Source organism: Bacillus rossius, chromosome 1, assembly GCF_032445375.1.
Source record: "Bacillus rossius redtenbacheri isolate Brsri chromosome 1, Brsri_v3, whole genome shotgun sequence".
Classification (NCBI taxonomy): domain Eukaryota; kingdom Metazoa; phylum Arthropoda; class Insecta; order Phasmatodea; family Bacillidae; genus Bacillus; species Bacillus rossius.
Window position 1 is genome coordinate 308,011,895 of NC_086330.1, and position 20,886 is coordinate 308,032,780.

General features: G+C 35.8%; 1 protein-coding gene across 7 annotated transcripts in view; it reads right to left on the minus strand.

The window, feature by feature from the left end:
- LOC134527877 (very long chain fatty acid elongase 7-like) overlaps window positions 1–1,528 on the minus strand; it is a 213,960-nt gene extending 212,432 nt beyond the window's left edge. For 5 of the 7 annotated variants that reach the window (XM_063360865.1, XM_063360863.1, XM_063360866.1 and 2 more), the window contains exon 1: window positions 1,477–1,528. The gene's annotated coding sequence lies outside the window, so the exon portion shown is untranslated. The remainder of the gene's footprint in view (window positions 1–1,476) is intronic. The other 2 variants (XM_063360868.1, XM_063360869.1) reach the window with 2 other exon arrangements.
- Window positions 1,529–20,886: the final 19,358 nt, after the last annotated feature.

Here is a 20,886-nt window from a genome sequence, read left to right on the forward strand (position 1 = left end):
CACTGACCAATATGACAACCACGACACACTGTTACAGGCTCTTCCTGGTGGCCAAAGTGACAGGTCACAAAAAGACTGCTAAAGGATCTTCGCACTGGCCTAAGTGACAAGTCACAAAAAGACTGCTAAAGGATCTTCGCACTGACCAAAGTGACAAGTCACAACAAGACTGCTAAAGGATCTTCGTACTGACCAAAGTGACAAACCACTTTACACTGCTACAGGCTCTTCGCACTGACCAATGTGACAAGCCACAACAAGACTGGTACAGGCTCTTCGTACTGATCAACGTGACAAACCACTATAAACTGCTACAGGCTCTTCGCACTGACCAATGTGACAACCCACAACAAGACTGCTAAAGGATCTTCGCACTGACCAAAGTGACAAGCCACTGCACACTGCTACAGCCACTTCATGATGGCCAAATAGCAAGCCACAGCAAGACTATTAAAGGATCGTACTGACCAAAGTGACAAGCCACAACACACTGATACAAGCTCTTCTTGGTGGCCAAAGAGACAAAACACAAAAAGACTGTTACGGGCTCTTCTTGCTGGCCAAAATGACAAGCCATGACACATTATTACTGGCTCTTCGCACTGAACCATGTAACAAGCCACAACAAGACTGCTACAGGCTCTTCGCACTGACCAATATGACAACCACGACACACTGTTACAGGCTCTTCCTGGTGGCCAAAGTGACAGGTCACAAAAAGACTGCTAAAGGATCTTCGCACTGGCCAAAGTGACAAGTCACAAAAAGACTGCTAAAGGATCTTCGCACTGACCAAAGTGACAAGTCACAACAAGACTGCTAAAGGATCTTCGTACTGACCAAAGTGACAAACCACTTTACACTGCTACAGGCTCTTCGCACTGACCAATGTGACAAGCCACAACAAGACTGGTACAGGCTCTTCGTACTGATCAACGTGACAAACCACTATAAACTGCTACAGGCTCTTCGCACTGACCAATGTGACAACCCACAACAAGACTGCTAAAGGATCTTCGCACTGACCAAAGTGACAAGCCACTGCACACTGCTACAGCCACTTCATGATGGCCAAATAGCAAGCCACAGCAAGACTATTAAAGGATCGTACTGACCAAAGTGACAAGCCACGACACACTGATACAAGTTCTTCTTGGTGGCTAAAGAGACAAACCACAACAAGACTGCTACAGGCCTTTTGCTCTGACCAAATTTACAAGCCACGAAACACGAATACAGTCTCTTCCCACTGCTCGAAGTCTCAAGCTATTTTTCTTTTTGCTAAACTTAAAGTTATTTATTAAAAAAATTATATGAGGTGTTTGCGCGTTAATCTGCTTGTGTATATTTCACGCACAAGATGGGAAAATCTCAGGTGGGAAGTATTTCTAAACTTAGCCACAAAAATAGGTGGGAAAGTAAACAATAAACTCTATCTTCGCTATAATTGTAAACATGACGACTGAAGGCACCCACCTGTGTGTAGTCGCCGCACCTGTCACAGAAGCACAATCGCACACTCACTGAGCCGCGGGCGGGTCGCGCGCCGCTTATGTACCGCCTCTCGCCGCGGGGAGGGGGCACCCCCTTCCCCTGGACAGTCCAGCCGTAAACAAACACTCGCCCCGTGGGATCTCACGCCCCTTCTCATTGCCCCTTCCGCCGGCTGGTTTAGGAGCACAAGCAGGTGCAATTAGCGTTATCTCAATGGTCGTGATGGCCATAGACCGCCTGGTTGTATCCTGAAGGCGGTGGAGAGAGATACAGGTCATTTTCGAGAAACACAGACAGCTCTGGTAGGACATTTCTTGCGAAATCTAATAAGAATGATAATTATATTTAATTAAGCGTATTCAATGATATTGGGTAATAATAAACATACCAAAACTACCAACCACTTTTTTTATATTTCCTAAATCAACCCTATGGGTGAAATAAGATAAGTATATTTTTAAAATACTTATATCTCCTAATTTAATAAAGCTTAGTAAACGATATTAGGGACCAATAATAAAGATACGAAAACTATCAAAAACAATTTTTCTGTTATTTTCCGCAATTCTAACCTAAGAAGGAAAAGGGGGTAAGTGTTTTTAAGAATAATAATTATATAAATAAGCGTAATAAATTATACCAGATACCAATAGTAAACATACTAAAACTTTCAACCACAGTTTTTATGGCTTGCGAAAGTCACCCACTAAAGTTGTAGTCACAATGCCACGACGAACACGATACAACAAACCGTCGTACAGCGTTCCAGCGTAGGGTCAGAATATCACAATTTTAACCCGACGATTTTTGATATGGCTGTCGGCAAATCGTTCCAAGCCAAATACTTCCATAAAATGCATGATAGAATGCGCTAAAAGCAGAGTAGGCCCTTATTTTTTACCGTTGAAGTGCATAAAAACATAACATTTAGTCGTCTCTGAAAGAAATGTGGTTAAATTTACTATAAATCCAAGGAAACAAGATATATGTTAACAAGAGACAGAAAAATAATCATTATGTTAGCTGTGCGAAGAATTAAAAATAAACGCAGTGTTAAAAGTTGGTGGGTAAGACCTTTTTATTTGGAGATACGGTTTTGGCGACTGGCATAATCTGTTACCACGAATGAAAGAAACGAATGAAGAATCGTTTGCGAACTACATGAGAATGTCACCAGCACGGTTTGATGAACTATTGACCATGCTGGAGGAGAACTTAATGAAGAACTCGAGACGAGAGTGTTAGCCCTGGCCAGAGGCCTCCACTAACACTGAGGTAGGCTAAAGCTTATTAAATATTTAATTACATTTCTTTCTGTATGATGAGGCCGGTCCCATCAGGAAAAACACACCTCTCACTGCAAGCTTCAATTCTGGTTACTAAGTTTACTCCCAAAAAACTACAAGGTAAACAAGACGTGCCCAGATGGGGCCTAACCTGCATATTTAAAGTCAAATTCAAAGGAAAAATAACCTAATGCGTAGTTCTTTACAAGGTGGCAGAGCATTAACAACAAGAGAAGAAGTAGGTTAACTATTTTTATTTTATTTTACTTTCTTCAAAAAAAACATACTAGTGGTATATAGATAATAAACAGTATAACAGCCAAATTTTCCATACATCAGATCCTTGAAAATATTTATAATGATTTTATTTTTACATGATGTTTGAAACAACACAATCCAAAAGATAGTTAATTTATTATAAACCATCAAGGCAAAACATTTATGGCTGTAAATCTCAAAAATAAATAAACTTACAGAATAAATAACAAATATCATATAACATCTTACACAGGTGGTTGGCGAGCTAAAGAAAAAACAGATTAATTGAAATACATATGACCTCCACAACTTGTTTTCTTAAAGTACGAAAACAGAAACATGGCATTAAGAGAATTTAGCAAAACTCTTTAACTCTTTTACCTTTAAACAGAAAGCATCGCAAGAAATACAAACTAACTTCAAACGATGCCACATCAAGCAAAAGTACAACTACCACTCAAAGTCTAAGTACAACAACAACATTATAAATAGAACTTAGATAATTACTGCTGGCCATTACAAACACAAACTGTATACTTAACTCTCCAAACACCCATACAGACTATGCTTTCTCTCTCTCTCTCTCTCTCTCTCTCTCTCGGCGTTTAACAGTCCATGGTCGGCTGATGGTCCTGCTGCTTCTTTTCTAACTGTCCAAATCATGATTACATATACCCTTAATTGCCTTCCCCCTCCCCCACCCCCCCCCCCCCTCAATAACCAACTCAATTCTCCAGGGGAATATCGAGTTTTTGAGAATGCTACCGAAAGTCCTAGAATTATCCACTACAGTCAAAACAATCGATACGTAGACGAGTCTTCCGGTTATTTTTCTTCTTCTTACAAAGATCTCGGTTGGTACCCCTGAGTTTGAAGTGGTTTTTGGAACTTTGATGTTTTTTGCTTGAAGTGTACAGTATTTACCAGCACACAGCAGTAACCTATGACTTGTGATGGTCACATGATACAAAACATCTGCATGTAAACAGGTCAGGTTAAGTTTTTTCCTCGTGTCCTTAAATGTTTTTAAAAACAGAAATAAAAATGAAAAGTCTTGTAACCAATACCAATGGTCATATGCATCAGTTAAGAAACTTAAAATTTGAACAAATCCTCATGTGTTATAGGTATTTGGCATCTGGGAACTCGCGGTATATTTAATACCAGTACAAATTAGAACCAAATACGTGTTCTGAAGTAATTAACGATGTTTGTGAAATGATCTGGAAGTTTATTGTGGATGTATCTAACTGAGTGAAGACATGTGGAAAAAATTGCCACAAGATTTGAATATTATTTTTTTTCCAAATTGCATTGGGGGCATACATGGAAAACACTATATAGTTCAAGTAAGTATAACAATTTTTTATTGCTTATGCATTTTTAATTGTGTAAAAGTAACAACTCAAATATATTAATTCACCTAGAATAGAAATTGTGCTTAAGTAATCTGGTTTTTACTGTTGGTTTTCAGGCATTTCCGAACACAGGATCTAAATGTTTCAACTCTAAAGGCACTCACAGCATGGTCTTATCAACTGTGGCCTCAGCCAACCACCGCTTCATAGCAGTTCATATTAGAGGTGCTGGAAGAACTAGTGATGGAGGAATGTTCAGGCAATCAGCATTTGTCAAGGCATTAGCATCAAATACCTTGAAGATCCCAGCTCCTAAAATGTTGCCTAGTACTGAAGTTGATGTTCCCTTTGTATTTGTGGCAGATGAAGCCTTCCCTCGGCCGAAACATATTATGAGGCCATACCCTGGTAATCAACTGGCTGATGAAAATATTTTCTTCAAATATCGGTTATCCCGTGCCAGAATTACAGTCGAAAATACTTTCGGGGTATTGTTGGCTTGATGGCGAATTTATGGGCGGCCAATTTTAGGACAACAAAGTCTCGTAAAGGGAATCATCAATGCAACAGTATGTTTGCACAACTGGTTGCTTGAGGAGGATGAAGTCTTGAACCCGGAAAACAGGAAATACTGCATACCAGGTATGTTGGACACATACGATACAGATGGACAGTAAATACATAGCGAGTGGTGAGACACAGTGTCTGGCAACGATTGTTTGCGTGACCTTGAGCCAACAATGCGTGTAGGTAGCAACCGATATTCCCTAAGTGCTGCAGCTGTCCGTGAGAAGTACCTACACTGAATTTTTCTTGGGACCTGGAAGTGTAGATCGTCAGTGGAATAGGATTGCAAGACACGAGTAATGTAGTGTTCAACATTTTTCATCATTTTAAGTCAGTAATGAATGTAAATTGACAAACTAATCATTAATGAATGAGTTTACCTGATGCTTGGTTATTTACTTTCTTTCATGTGGTGCTTAGCCAGTTTGTGATGAAAAGATTTCTTTATTTTAATTGCTTATTTACCAATATTATGAGAAACTATCATATAAAATATTGAATAAATTGTTGCTAATCTATGCCCATTTAATGTTTTAATTTACCGATTGAGTTTTACTTTAGTTATTTATAATCACATTAAAACAGCATTTATACAGCATTACAGAAACAGTCATTGAGTCAGTGATGAACATATTTATTTAAATACATATTAAAATACATATACTTTAATAAATATGTGTGTATTCAGACTTGAGCGAGCAATATTAACTTGGTCTGTCAATGGTATGTTCACCTGTGTATTTTACATTAGTGTGGGAAGCGCACAGACTGACTAAGGGGCCATGGGCTTTTAGGTTTATACCTGCTCGCAAGTGTCATTTCGTGTGTCTTCTGGAGCAACAGAGGTAGGTAAATGTGCGGGAAATATTTGCATGAACTATGTTTGTACCCAAACATTATGACTGACTAAAGCACGTAACCACAAAACAAACTTGCACAATGATTCCGGCGATCTTTTATGTCAGACGGTCAGATATGCTTTGGGGAATGATTGGTTTGGGATCGTCCATTAATCACGTGAGGCTCGAAAGGGGGGGGGAGGGGGTCAGGAAAAATCACGAAATATCACAAGGGGGAGGGGGGGTGTAGAGAGATATCACGTATATTTTTTTTTTCGCCCTATTTCTACTAAACCGAAAAGCGATGAGTGACCTTGACTCACTGTAGCCAGGCAACACTATCCCCGCCCGCCGCAACATGAACCACCCGGCTCGGCTTGCCAGTCGCTAGTAAGGGATTGTCCATTAATCACGTGTGGCTCGAAAAGGGGGGGGGGGGGGGTTGGAAAAAATCACGAAATATCACGAGGGGGGGGGGGGGTGTAGAGAGATATCACGTGTATTTATTTTTTCGCGCGATTTCTACTAAACCGAAAAGCGACGCGTGACCTTGACTCACCATAGCCAGGCAACAATATCCCCGCCCGGCTCGGCTTGCCAGTCGCCAGTAAGACTGTGATTTTGGCGCCGAATACATGCGTAAATCACATATAAGCCTTTCCTTTATTATTTTTATGCCAGTGAGAATAAACCTACAACCTTAATGTGTGTCTGTACATTTTTATCACTGTGCTTAATTTTCCAGAGAATAAATTATATTATACCTATATTTAAAGATAATATTCTGAAATTTTTAAAAATATTTTGTACCAAAAAAATACACGTGATTTATTGGGGTGGGGGGGGGGATAAGTCTGAAACCTCACCGCAAATCACTAGGGGGGAGGGGGGTTAAAAATTTGCTAAAAAAAAAAAAACCACGTGATTAATGGACGACCCCTTTTGGAACTCAAGTCGACTTGTCTTCGACGACCCTTGTGGATATTCATCTTATAATGACGTCTAGCTTTTCACTAACGTACAGCACTGCACGTCCATTGATTAGCTATAAACTTCTTAGGAGCATCTTTAGTGTCTTCGGCGAGACAATATGTTGTTACAAAGGTTTTAATTTTTTTGTTGAATATTAACTATAATCTTTTACTTCAATTTGCTATTACTCGTTGTGGAACAATCATTCACCGATTTATTCGGGCGATTAATGAACTCTCTATTAATTTTGACGTGATAACGTCTTATAAAGCGATTAACGCCGGCTTCACGCACGAAAAATTGTCACGTTCCACCTGAGCCGAGCGTGCAAGAACCGGCCAACCACCGTACGAGAAAATCTTCTATAATATTAAACAGGTTAAGGCGGGTTTTTTAACTAATTGTTCGTGATTATATTTAAACAAATTATTTAAATTAAATTTGCAAAAACTGTAAATAATATTTGAAAATCAAAAAGAATCAATTTTACATCATTCTTTTCTTATGACGTTATCACGTAAAATTATCGCCTGTAAACCAACTTTACAGACAACCCCTTTTTTTTAACTTGATGTAAGCTTTTGGACATACGCCATTGCTAAGCACATGTATGTAGAAGAAAACTACAAAAAAACACAAATTACAAAAACACAAATTAAGCAAAATATTGCTTTTGTCAGGATTTAACACCACACAATATTCCACAACAGGAATATGGTCAACAAACTAAGAAAAACAAGGGAAAATGGACTAACAGAACAAAAAAAAACACTAATGATGACAGCACAAAAATACCGAACCCAAAAATTCAGCGCAACAGTTGAAACGAAACAAAAACACAGCAAAACGAAAATACGAAACAAACGCAATAGTTTTCTAAAAACAAAAGAGAAACGAAAAAACCCTACAAATGATGACAGCACAAAAATATTGAACCCAAAAAAATTCAGCACAGCAGTCAAAACGAGACAAAAACACGACAAAACGAAAAGACGAAACAAACACAACAGTTTTCTAAAACAGAAACAAGCGACGATTCGGGAACTGCTATCTGCTCCCGTCCTCAGGCAGAGACGCACATGGTACGAAAACACAGGTGCTTAATTTGTGTTTTTGTCATTTATTTTTTTGTTGTTTTCTTCTATAGACATACATGTGCTTAGCAATGGCGTATGTCCAAAAGCTTACATTAAGTCATGCACTCCCATTGCACAAATCTTTCAAAGATAATACATGATCTTAAGCGATTAATAGGAAGTACTCGCACTCACTTGCACAAGTAAAACTTAAACTCAACTTTACATAAAAATCTAACTAAAGACATAGATTTACTGTGAACTTGAAGAAAAAATTCATCAACAAAAAGCTAATATGATATTGGTTTCATTTTTAAGAAAAAAAATTAAATATATTAGGAGCTTTGTGAGTGCTAACATTTTTCCATCGAAATTGACAAAGAAAAATCTGGTTTACTGAAAACACACAAAAAATAAATAAATATATAATTTCATTAAGAAATATTTATTGCGAGCGAGTTTAAATAATAACTATATTAAAGGAATAAGTAGTTAAATCTCTCGATAAAACAAGGTTGCGTGTATTTATGTACGGGCATAAGAAGTTACGCTTATTTAGGATTTTATTAGTGTAAATATTTAGAAGTAAACTGTTACAAATACTATTAAAATTTGATTACAAGACTTTTGGCACAGAAAATTGTTGAAAAATTTTTGATGGACTTAATATATATGTATACATAGAGGTTGTCGCATAACTCAACGACAAGCCGAACACAATTTGATACGCTAGTAAGCTAGTAGGGAAATGGAAAGTCTGGGACAGGGTCCAGGGTGTGGTGGGTGCAGGTTAATGAGCGACAACAATTCCTCAAAAAATTAAAGAATCTTTAAAATTAATTTTAAAAATTCGCTATTTTGAAGGAAATATTTCCTTTTAAAGGGTAAATTTCTCATTTCTTTCCCTCAAAAAAAAAGAGATGTCATTTTCCTAAAAAGATGCTTAATATTTCTCAGAGAAGAATAATTTTCCTCAGAGAGGCTTAGATTCCTTGAAATGGCATAAACTCAAGCCTTTGTCTCATGACTTTGACCTTGACTGCCATCATGCAAATTTGAAACTATCAAACAAAAAAACTCTGAAAAAATTCCAATAACATTTTTTTTTTATTTACCTATTAATATATTGATTAATACTATCTATTTACGTTCTCGTTTCAATCCTTAGTTGATACAAATAAGAAATTAAAACTTTAAAATTATTTTGAATATCTATCATTGGAATGTATCTTATAATTTGGTACAAGATGGGGAAATAAAATATTTTTATGAAATGCCTGTAACTGTTAATATACAACCCTTTTTGTATTCTGGTTCTTTGAGAATTATTTGGCCTATAAACTATTCTCAGCTTGGCGTTGAGTTATATATATAAAAGCTTAAACACCCGGCATTGCCCGGGCTTACACAGTATAAAGTGGCTTTTTTTTAGAGAGAGAGATTATCATTTCAGAAGTTTAAACAACTGTTATCTAGGGGGAGGGAGTAGTTTTTTTATAAATTTTAATGCAGTTAAATTTTTTGTCTTATTTCGAATCCAAAGAGTGCAACATTTCTTCAAGAAGTACTAAAATTCTGCTTTTTAAGGGAGGGAAAGGGAATGAAATTAAAAAAATAACGGTTATATGCCTACCTAATGTAAAATAACCAAACCGACAGACTGAGCTTTGTATTAAAAGTTATTATCACAATTAGTTAAACAAATAACTAGATATAAATATTTTTCTTATTGAATTTTAGTGTTTAAAATGTTGTAATCCCAGGATTGTAACGTATTTTAAAAGTGCCGATTATTTATTTTTATGACTATCAAAGTTCATAAAATGCATTACAGAATAGTAGCACTATCACAGAGATTTATTTGGCACACATATTCTTGGTACGATACCCGATGTTGTCGGAAGTTATACATTATACATGTCAATGCTGGCATATGCAGTCGGCAGTCCATTCGACTTCGACTGGTGTGTACGACACAAATGCGCATGTGCGTTGGACTTCGTCATGTTGAACTTCCGTCCATGGTGCCCGCGCACTTTATTGCATGTCCGTTGCTTGGTAACATTGCACCCTCAGTGCACCTTAATAAATATATTTCCAAAAGTTTTTTGATGTGTAAAATCTAAGCTCTCGATGTACGGCATTTGGTAGAAGTAAGTAATTTATTTAACGGGACGAAAGTCGAATGAACTGAAATGTGTAACCACGGTGCCGAAGTCGTCAAGATGGCTGACCCACGTGTAGCAAAATAAAAGTGTATATAGTCACTGTCGTAAACATTAAGGGATATACCAAACGTGTCAGTGGGCCAAATGAAACTTTATAATAGTGAATCTACCCTGTAATGTATTTGGCAAACTAAAATAGTCATTGTAAAAAGTAATTGCAAGTTTGAAAATACGTAAGAAAACTGCGATTACAATGATTATAATACTTACTATCCTTGTAGAACCCCAATTTAAAAAAATTGTATATATAAGATTTATTTATATTTAGTTAAGAATAATACATACAAACACAAATATAAACTTAAATGTCAATTACGTGTTTGACTACTCACTCCATGCTTTCCCTGTGTGCAAAAAAAACAAATTATCGTTTAAATGTTAAAAAAAATCATTTGAAGCAAATACATCAGAAATGTTAATACTCTCAGACCAAAATTTATGAAGTGGCTAAATAAATCAAATCGCATTAAATAGCATTTAATCTTAGTTCCTTGGTAAATACATATAATGTGAAATAGATCGACAGAAATACACAAATAAACTTCTATTTTTTCGTTCTTTATGTAGTCAAACCAGATTGAACTCCGTTATTTCAAAACGAAAATAAGAATCTTCCAAACCCCAATCGGCTCGGTAGCACATAGACAAAGCTTACGGGGATTTCTGACGTGGTTTGAACCTCGTCACTGGAAACCAAATTTAATTTTTAATAACAATTATTCTATAAAATTATGTAATAATATTTAATCAGCTCAATAAGTTAAAGGTTTGATGATAGGAAATATTTACAGACATTTTCAGTCGTTTGAGTGAAAACAAATATGCACACATGTAAAAGTGTAACTTCTAACGTTTGTGGAAACTTTGTGGTATTAACTGTTAAGTAAATGTTAACAAGGATAGGCAGTATTGTATTGAAAATCCCTTACCGAAAGTCAGGTCCAATCTCGGGGTTTCGGATTTTTTCATGTCTGTTTCGTATTTATCGCAGCCGTTTCTAATAGTTTCGAATTCCCGTCAGTTTCTATCTACGCGTGATGATGGCAAGCAACGTTTAATATTCAGGCAGCGAATTCTAGCTAAGAGTGCAAAACATGCGTGTGTGATTCACGTCCGGAAATTTTATTACTTTAAAAGTTAATATTAATTTTATTACGCAGTACATGATTATAAAGTATTATACGTAAAATTTCGAATCCCAGTTTCAAATATTAATTTTATTTTCAACATCAGAATTTATTAATTTATTCGTTACGAACGTTAGATGCTTACACATCACTGGCGAGTACTGAAAGACGCGCTTAATTTTTTTTTTGATAAGTAAAAAAATTATAGTTTTTTTAATATTTTTTCGTTACGGTTCCAGTTTGGGGTATTATTTAGGAATTTATATTTTAGGATCTAAGTATTAGTACTTGTAAATTAATTTTAACCAAATATGTAAAAGTCATATACATTATCTGAAAAAAAAAACTCGATATAAAGAAATGTTAATAGAAGATGAATGGGGAAATCGGAAAAGAACCACACATACACACCGAGTCCAGAAATCCATACAGGGAGGTAATCTCATAAGCATTTTTTTTCCCCGTTAAGAGGCTCAAAATAATTCAAAGCATTATTTTGAAAATAATAATAATCCCATTCAACGCTTCTGACATGATTTTCCATTTTATATGGGATAGCAAAAATCAGAAATTTCAATACACACACTTTGAATATATTGCTTAAATTCAGACAAATTGCAGCGAGTATAGGTGTGGCTCAAATTAGATCTGAAATTACATATTTTCCCATGAATTGCAAAATTGCATAGTATCTATTTTATCAACAAAAACATTCTTGTATTATTTTTCAGACAATCATAACACATATATCTAGGATAAATATTTTTTACCCATTTTAAATAGTACATGGTATTTAATATTTTTACTTAGAACGATGTGAGGAACATGTACATTTATTAAATCTGAATTATGATTCTTGGAAATTTTATATAATAGCACAATATATTAATAATCTTCTATTTTTCTCGTTTATATCATACTAGCTGCAATACCCGGTGTTTCCCGGGATGAACACAGGGTGAAGGGAACATTTTTCGAAATCAGATGTAGGTAGTACGTAATGTCTTCTTAATTTGAATATCAAGTGTGCAAAATAATTTCTATCACTGGCAGAACCCGGCAGACGTTGTTCTGCCAGTGTTTAGTTATTACCTCTATATATCTAAAAATGGATGGTCTGTATATAAACTAGATTCTATAAAGCACTATAAAAAAGTTAAAAATGAAAGATTACTGATATTTAACATATTCCATTATCTAGCTAATGCTCTGCATGCGTTGCAGTGCCTCATTCAGTTTTGTTTTGTAATTTGTTTGAAGTAGGCACACATTTACAAAGCATCTCTATCTCTATATCTATATACATATATATATGTACGGTATCTTTAACTCTATCTACATTTATAAATACGATAGCGCATTTAAAATTCAAGGCAACACCATATATTGACAAAGTTCAAAACTGAGCTGTTATTAGCGCTGTTAGTTCTCTAACCACCGCGATCTTCAGTAAGCGGACGGGTCTCACCAAGGAGGATAGTAATTTCCAGACCTTACTATATGGCTGTGTGGCGGACATAGGGAAATGACATACACTCACTGTTTGTAAGTCTATGACCTATGAATTTCTGTTACAAAAATGAATTTACCTCTTTTACACTCCATTTGGGATGAAATTTCATAGTAATATGCGGCCTATGTGTTAATCCAGGTTATAAGCTAGCTGTATGCCAAATCTCATCCAAATCAGTTTAGCGGTTCAGGCGTCAGGAAGTTACCAACATACACACATACTTTCACTTTTATAATATTAGTAGGATTTATAGCTATTAAGTGCGTTTTGTTTATTATCATATTATTAACAAAATTTCTGACATTGGTTTGACAACCACTAGCACTGTACTTACCTCTTATTCCCTATATATTAATAGATCCAAAAATGCTAATACTTTTACAATAATTTTCACTAAATGTTTTCAGTTAACAGCCTTTGAAACAGTTATATAAACCATTTATTAGCAATTATAACCATCCCTAATAATGTCATTTAATAAGATGTTTTAAAAATTGCCACTTTATGTTTTAAGTTAAATAGCGTATTTGATCATAGTTTTAAATAATTATGTATGTGTAGTCTAATGTTTTAAACGATTGGTTTAAACACAATTTAATCTTAAGCACTTTACCAGAACTAAATTTTCTTATAAATCTATAAAAGATTCATCATATAAGCACCCACACTAAACATTTATTTTACCATCTATTATGTAATTTCGGGAGAAAACTTGACTGTTTCCACCAATATTTCAAAGCCTTGGTTAATAAATTAGATTGAAATATGGTACTTAATTTTTTTTTGTAAAAATAGTATTTTATAAATTTTTCTCAGCTGACTCTAGAATTACATTTTACTAGCATTTTATTCTATAACTATTTTACCAATACTTAATATATCACATTAATAATGGAGATATAAATTTTCCTTTCATAAAAATTAATGTAATTGATTAAATTATTTGAAAATCTTGTTGTCAGAAAGTATTTTTTTTTATATTTTAAATAAAGCAGTATTATTTACGTTGTTACCGTGTATTTATGAGTTTTATAAAGCTTTTTTTTAATTTTCAAACCTGCTAATTTTCCAACTAAGCAATGACAGAGGGTACCAGTGCAGGCTGTGGCGCAAGTCGTGTCTGACGCGAAGCCCCGGGCTGCGCGCTCATTGGACGAGCAAACAGTGGTGAGGCGGGTTGCGTCACCAACACCCCGGGGTGCTCTCCACCCCTCCCTGCCTCTGTTGGCCCAGCGCTTTAGCGGGCGTGCTCGTGGTCTCCAGCTGACTAGGGCGCCTTCTGCACTCGTCGCGAGACAACGTCAGGCATGTCTTACACTGCCACAGCTCGTTTTACACACGCACCGTGTGTTCAAACAACGGGATTATTAATTCTCTAATTCATCAAACCAACACAATGGTACCAAATATTTTAATCAAATTATCTGAGATTTCTTTATCATAACATATTACATTTTTACTTGTTGACAAATTAAATGCATAAATTAAAATCCTGTTTTAAACAGTAACCCCAGAATTAATTTAGTCTACGTTTGGTTGTGATAGTTTCAAACGGTTACGAAATAAGATGAAAATTTACCAAAAAAAAAAAAAGTACTGCCCTAAAGCATTACGACGCTTAGTTATAACTTACTGCTCATGTGGTGTGTGTGTTGAATATAATTTTTTTTTTCTGATTTCATATCTGAGGTAGCAATAACAGGGTTAGTTTGGTTTTATCTTATTACGGGATCTCGCCATATTTGACCAAATCTGTAGTTCTAAATATTCACATAGACGTTTCTGTAGAAAAAAAAGAGAAAGGTGAAAATTTTGTGAATTTTGTTTCATAAGTACTATGCATAACTTCTGAACTGCTAAAACGTAGGATAAGAATCTTGATATCTGTATTCTTCTTTTCAAATAAAGATGAAGTTGTTCAAAAACCCACAAAAAATAATTTACTTGTCTGTAATAAGGTGAAATTTGGATAAATTAATTTTGATTATACTTTGCATTCAACCAGATTAAATAAAAATAAAAATGTAAGAAATGACATTTCCTAGTTCATAAAAGGAACTTGGCGCGTGGTTGAAATTTTTTTTTAATATGCTTCCTGATGAAATTAAAAGAAGTTAAGAATGATGTTATCAAAGTAAAATACATTTTCAACTAGCTAAAGCATTACCACTTTCATAATTTTAACATAATAAGGTTTTCGGGAGTTCTCCTGTTATTTTTCTGTGTCTGTTTCTGAAGTAAAAACGTTTGAAATTGATCACGCAATTTTCTTGCAGTGGTATAATAACAGAAAAATTCTGAAATTTTCTCGAGCAAAGCCGCGGATTATTAGCTAGTACAAAATAATTGCTTCTTTGGTGTTGGTACCAACGTGATAACTTTGCACACGCACATGGCAGAGATACGTCGCACAACTTCGGGCTGGGGCAAGAAGGCTACTCGAAAACACAGGAAACATTTCGAGATAACATGTTTTCACAACAAACACGTAGACAACAAGCAACACTTTCTTCATCTGTGGTGTTTTCTTTTTGTAATCCACAGCTGCTTGCATGTTGACACTGTGTTGTGCTCGTCTCGCCTGCTTGCTTATTCTTTTGGATTGTTTATCATTGTTTCGTGATTACTTGCATTCTTTCTTCCGCGGAATTATCGAAGTGACGACTTTTTTTGTATCAAATTCTGTGTTCTTCATTAAATTAGGAAAACGGTATTTATGTTAAGTAAAGTTAAACATAAATGTATTAATCACTATTTTATTGCATGTTAACTAGCATGTATTTACATTATATATATTCATATGTGACACATTAATAATTTGATAATCATGTTTGAGTGTTCATACAATCATATGGGATTTGAAGGACCGTGTTCCACATTTAAAATATTTTAATTTGTTTACACTTAAACGGGTTTACACTTCCGTAAGCAACGTGTGTGTTTGTAAATATTGTTGTGTTGTATCAGTCATGTGAGTCGCGAAATGATGTTCAATTTCTGATCCAGCCTGTGACTCCGCACGTGTCGTCAATGTTCCAGTCGTCCACACACGCGCAGAAGCACGTACTGGGGAAAAAACCCGCCGGGATGTTGGTCTTGCCTTAGAAGTCAGGTACTTCATAGTTTCCGTGGTAGTGGTCTCAAACCAGAAGTCAAAAAGTAGTTCAATTTTATCTCTCTCTCTTTTGTTTTTAAGATTCCTTGTAATCTCTTCAGAAGCCGCCAGTGACGCTTTTCGAAATCACTTTGGTTTGTGTTGAGTTCGGACCTCAGTCTCGATCGACTCGCTTTGGACGAGACATGCAGCCACAAATCTATACTAATATTATAAAGCTGAAGAGTTTGTTTGTTTGTTTGCTTGTTTGAACGCGCTAATCTCAGGAACCACTGGTCTGATTTGAAAAGTTATTTCAGTGTTGGATAGTAAATTTATCGAGGAAGGCTATAGGCTATATTATATTATCAATAACATTAGGGATCCTTACTAAAAGTCCAATTTAGAATCAAATGCGTTGGAGGGGGTTAGATACAACATGCAGTACACGTACGAAGTGTGTGCCGCAGGCGCTAGAAGTTTATTTCCTATTGCCTATTAACATTGTTGCCACGCACTAGATGCCTTATCATTCTTAATTTTCCCATACAAGTAAAAAACACCCGTGTGATATTAACAACGAAGCAATCAGTACCCTCATAAGAGTTCAATTAGTATTTAAATACTTTGTATCACTTTAAATCGCAAACCTAAACTATTGTTTTTTTCCTCTCTCTCTGTGTTTAATTTGTTTTTTAATTGCCCTTTTTTTCAAGTATATATATTTTACAGACTTGAAACTTCACAGTAATGTAGCGGCGCAAAAGTGATCTGCTTGTAGACTGCCGTAGTGAAGTACGGGTACATCAGTTGTACGTTGCGTGCACGAGTCGGGAAACCATCGGTGCTATTCATTTTCTCTCCGGTACATTATACAGCATTGTAATAAATTTTCACTGAATTTTTTTTAATTTACCATTACTGTACATGGGAGACGTGGCTTAATTTTTTTCCATTAGTATAGCCGTGCGAAGTCGGGTTGGGCAGCTAGTATAATATATTTGTGGCTGTATGTCTCGTCCAAAGCGAGTCGATCGAGACTGAGGTCCGAACTCAACACAAACCAAAGTGATTTCGAAAAGCGTCACTGGCGGCTTCTGAAGAGATTACAAGGAATCTTAAAAACAAAAGAGAGAGAGATAAAATTGAACTACTTTTTGACTTCTGGTTTGAGACCACTACCACGGAAACTATGAAGTACCTGACTTCTAAGGCAAGACCAACATCCCGGCGGGTTTTTTCCCCAGTACGTGCTTCTGCGCGTGTGTGGACGACTGGAACATTGACGACACGTGCGGAGTCACAGGCTGGATCAGAAATTGAACATCATTTCGCGACTCACATGAACTGATACAACACAACAATATTTACAAACACACACGTTGCTTACGGAAGTAGAAACCCGTTTAAGTGTAAACAAATTAAAATATTTTAAATGTGGAACACGGTCCTTCAAATCCCATATGATTGTATGAACACTCAAGCATAATTATCAAATTACTAGCTGCAGTACCCGGCGTTTCCCGGGCTGAACACAGGGTGAAGGGGACCTTTTTCGAAATCAGATGTAGTTAGTAATTATTGTATTCTTAATTTGAATGTCAAGTGTGCAAAATAATTTATATCACTTTCAGATCCTGACAGACGTTGTTCTGGCAGTGTATAATTATTTACCTGTGTGTGTGTATATATATATGTACATATATATATATAAATATATATGAATTGGTGGTCTGAATGTTATCTAGACTCTATAAAGCACTATAGAAAAAAGCTGAAAAATTAAGAGATTACTAATATTGAAAATATTCCATTATCTAGCTAATGCTCGGCATTACACATATACAAATCATCTATCCATCTCTCTAAACATATATTTATCTCTATCTACATCTTTATACATCTATGTATCTCTCTATCGCTATTTTTCTCTTTATATCTACATATATACATATATACCTCACACTATCTCTATCTCTTCTATATATAAATCTCTATATAGCTCTATACATCTATATATCTCTTTATCTAACCCATTTCATTCTCTATACCTCGCTCTATCTCAACGTATCTCTGTCTCTCTCTATCTCACTATATATATATATATCACTCTATCTCTGTCTATCTTTTATATTTAAATAAATTGTGTCATGCGTGCGCACTTATACAACAAAAACAGACGAAGTGTTGAACAGGAATTAGCCTGTATATGAAGTGGTGATTGAAAAATTATATAAAATTCAAAATATTTTCAAGGAAAAATATACGAAATCGCACACAACTGCTGCGTAGGGAGCTGACCGCGCGAGTGAGACCGCGCGAGTGAGCCGCGCGGCACTTTATTTTGTGACATTGACTCCCCTCCCGCACCGCAGTGACGCTTAGGGGAAATGCTGCTGCCTAGCTAGCCGAGCGGGGTGGGCCAGCCGCGGGAGCAGAGGCAGGCGGTGGTGGGAACGTGAGCGCCAAGAGAGACACGACGACGACGGACAGTTGCTAGTTACTGAATTACAAAGATAGAAAAATTAAAATATGTTGCTTAAATAATGTGGTTAGTAAATAACGCGCTAAAAAGTAGCCTATGTTCATCATGGATAGAAAAATTAAAATATTTTGCTTAAATAATGTGGTTAATAAATAACGCGGTAAAAAGTAGCCTATGTTCATCAGGGATAATGTCGTCTTCTAATGGAAAAACAATTTTTTTAATCGGTCCAGTAGTTTCGGAGCTTATTCAATACAAACAAACAAATCTTTCCTCTTTATAATATTAGTATAGATTAATGTTTCACATATGATAATATATATCCCTTGGTTAAACACACATTCTTTATTAGACTTGATGTAAGCTTTTGGACATACGCCATTGCTATGCAGTGCATAGCAATGGCGTATGTCCAAAAGCTTACATCAAGTCATGCACTCCCATTGCACAAATCTTTCAAAGATAAAATTCTTTATTAGGTCACAACAACCCTTTGTTGTGCAGTATTAGTGCAACACAGGGTACTGTGGTAAGGTGCTTAAAATCTATCTGCTAGGTTCAACAAACAACTTGTTTAATTTCATGAGTTTATATGGATCAAGTGTGAAAGATTGTTTAACGAAAAGACAGTTTCGTCATTTGTGAGATGTAGGAAAATTACAATGTTAATGTATTGAAACATTATAAATTTCCCACAAAAACATAGTGGTTGACCGAATTTGTTAAATTATTTGTAATGCTGCCGTTTCCACATGGTAATGCACATTTTATCATGAAGTTAAGTGGAAAATAATAGTAGTAATTTTATTCGTCCTATGGTAGTGTACAAGGTTAGGAATAGAATTAAAGGCCACATCTTGTATTGATCAAATTTTAATAGTATTTTTAACAGTTATTTCTAAATATTTAAGTTAATAAAATCCTAAATTAGCGTAACTTCTTATGCCCGTACATAAATAAACGCAACCTTGTTTTATCGAGAGACTAGCTGACCCGGCGAACTTCGTACCGCCTAACAGTCAATTAATGTCGTGTTAACTTTTGGCTAAACTTATTTTAGGATTTTATTAATGTAATAAAATGAATACTAAAAATTCTATAAAAGTACAAATATCAAGTATTTCAATAGCGTGTCAGCAAGACGTTTGCTTTAATGAAGCTATGTATTTTGCTGCATGGGTTGCACTCGGGTTGATTCTCTTCAGTGAAGCACTTAATTTTTCGTTTTGTTATCAGGCGCAAGAACAAATAAAGTGGCTGGTTTGCCGATACGTGAACATGCCACGTACCATGAGAAAAACATGCATTTTCTAGATTCAGACCACAATAAACTTAATTATTTGCCTTGTAATTTATTAATCCTCATGGTGAATGCAAGACGAATCGGAAATTGAATTTGTTTAAACTCAAAGGGCATATCGGTTGGGATCATCGGAATCCTCGGAATGAGAACTTCCACACCTTTAAATTTTCCTTTGAGTATCATTGCGTGCATCACATTGATCATCAGTTCTATAACTAAACGCGTTTAATTGCATAGTTTTGGTTGGTTTTTATTTCGAAGCATGATGAATACCGAGCCAACCTTCAGTTGTAAATTGTGTGGTAGTAAGCCAGGCACATGCAAGAAGTTTAAAAAGTCAGTTGGATAGTTGGTGGCTTCGTCTTCGTTTATTACACAGTCAATGATTTGAATGAATGCCGAGTACCAACGATTTGATTCTGAATTACGAAGTTTAAATCATCCACATTTTTGTTCTTAGCCACCAAAATTGCTCGCTCACTCAACCATTTGTCATTTTTGTGGTAAGCAATGATGTTCGGGAACACTTTGTTCATGAGCTTGTCTTTCGATGAGACGAAATTGCAAAACTTCGGAGGAAATGAAATCAATCCGCTCGATTCGTAGACAGGAACACTGCCATTATCGATAGTCAACAATTGCTTGGATAAATCATCAACAGATAAATATTTCAGCAATGTAACTCTCATGTTTGCTGCCAGCTGAAGTTTCTTCACATAGCGGCACAGATTGAATGATTTGAGGCAAGCGTTTATTTCATCGGCAGATGAATGATTGGCAATGTTTGGCGGAAATCGCCTGACAGAAAAATCATTGCGCCTCCAAAACATCTCGAGTCATTCCGCAGATCTTTCAATGTTCGGTCAAGTGCTTCCAATGCGCGTTTGTGCGCCATTGTGCATTCGTCACAGATGATAATTTTAGATACTACTAAAACTTTGGTCATTTCGGAGTGTTTCGCAAAGTTACATGTCAGTTGTTCAGTAGTTTGAATGTTTAACGACAATTTTAACGCTGAATGAGCCGTATGGCATCCTTCTAACAATGTGGCCGCTATTACAGAAAAAGCAACTGCTACCGCAATGTCGGATCTCGCACGAACAATGGTCAAAATCAAGGTAATGAGGAATGTCTTCCCAGTTCCACCGGGGACATCCAGGAAAAATAAGCACCATTTCCGTCATAAATTGCCTTCATTAATGTATCATACACTTTCTTCTGTTAGGGGTTCAACAGGGGTACATCTGTTTGAACTGATTGGTCTAATTAATGACGATCATGTTCAC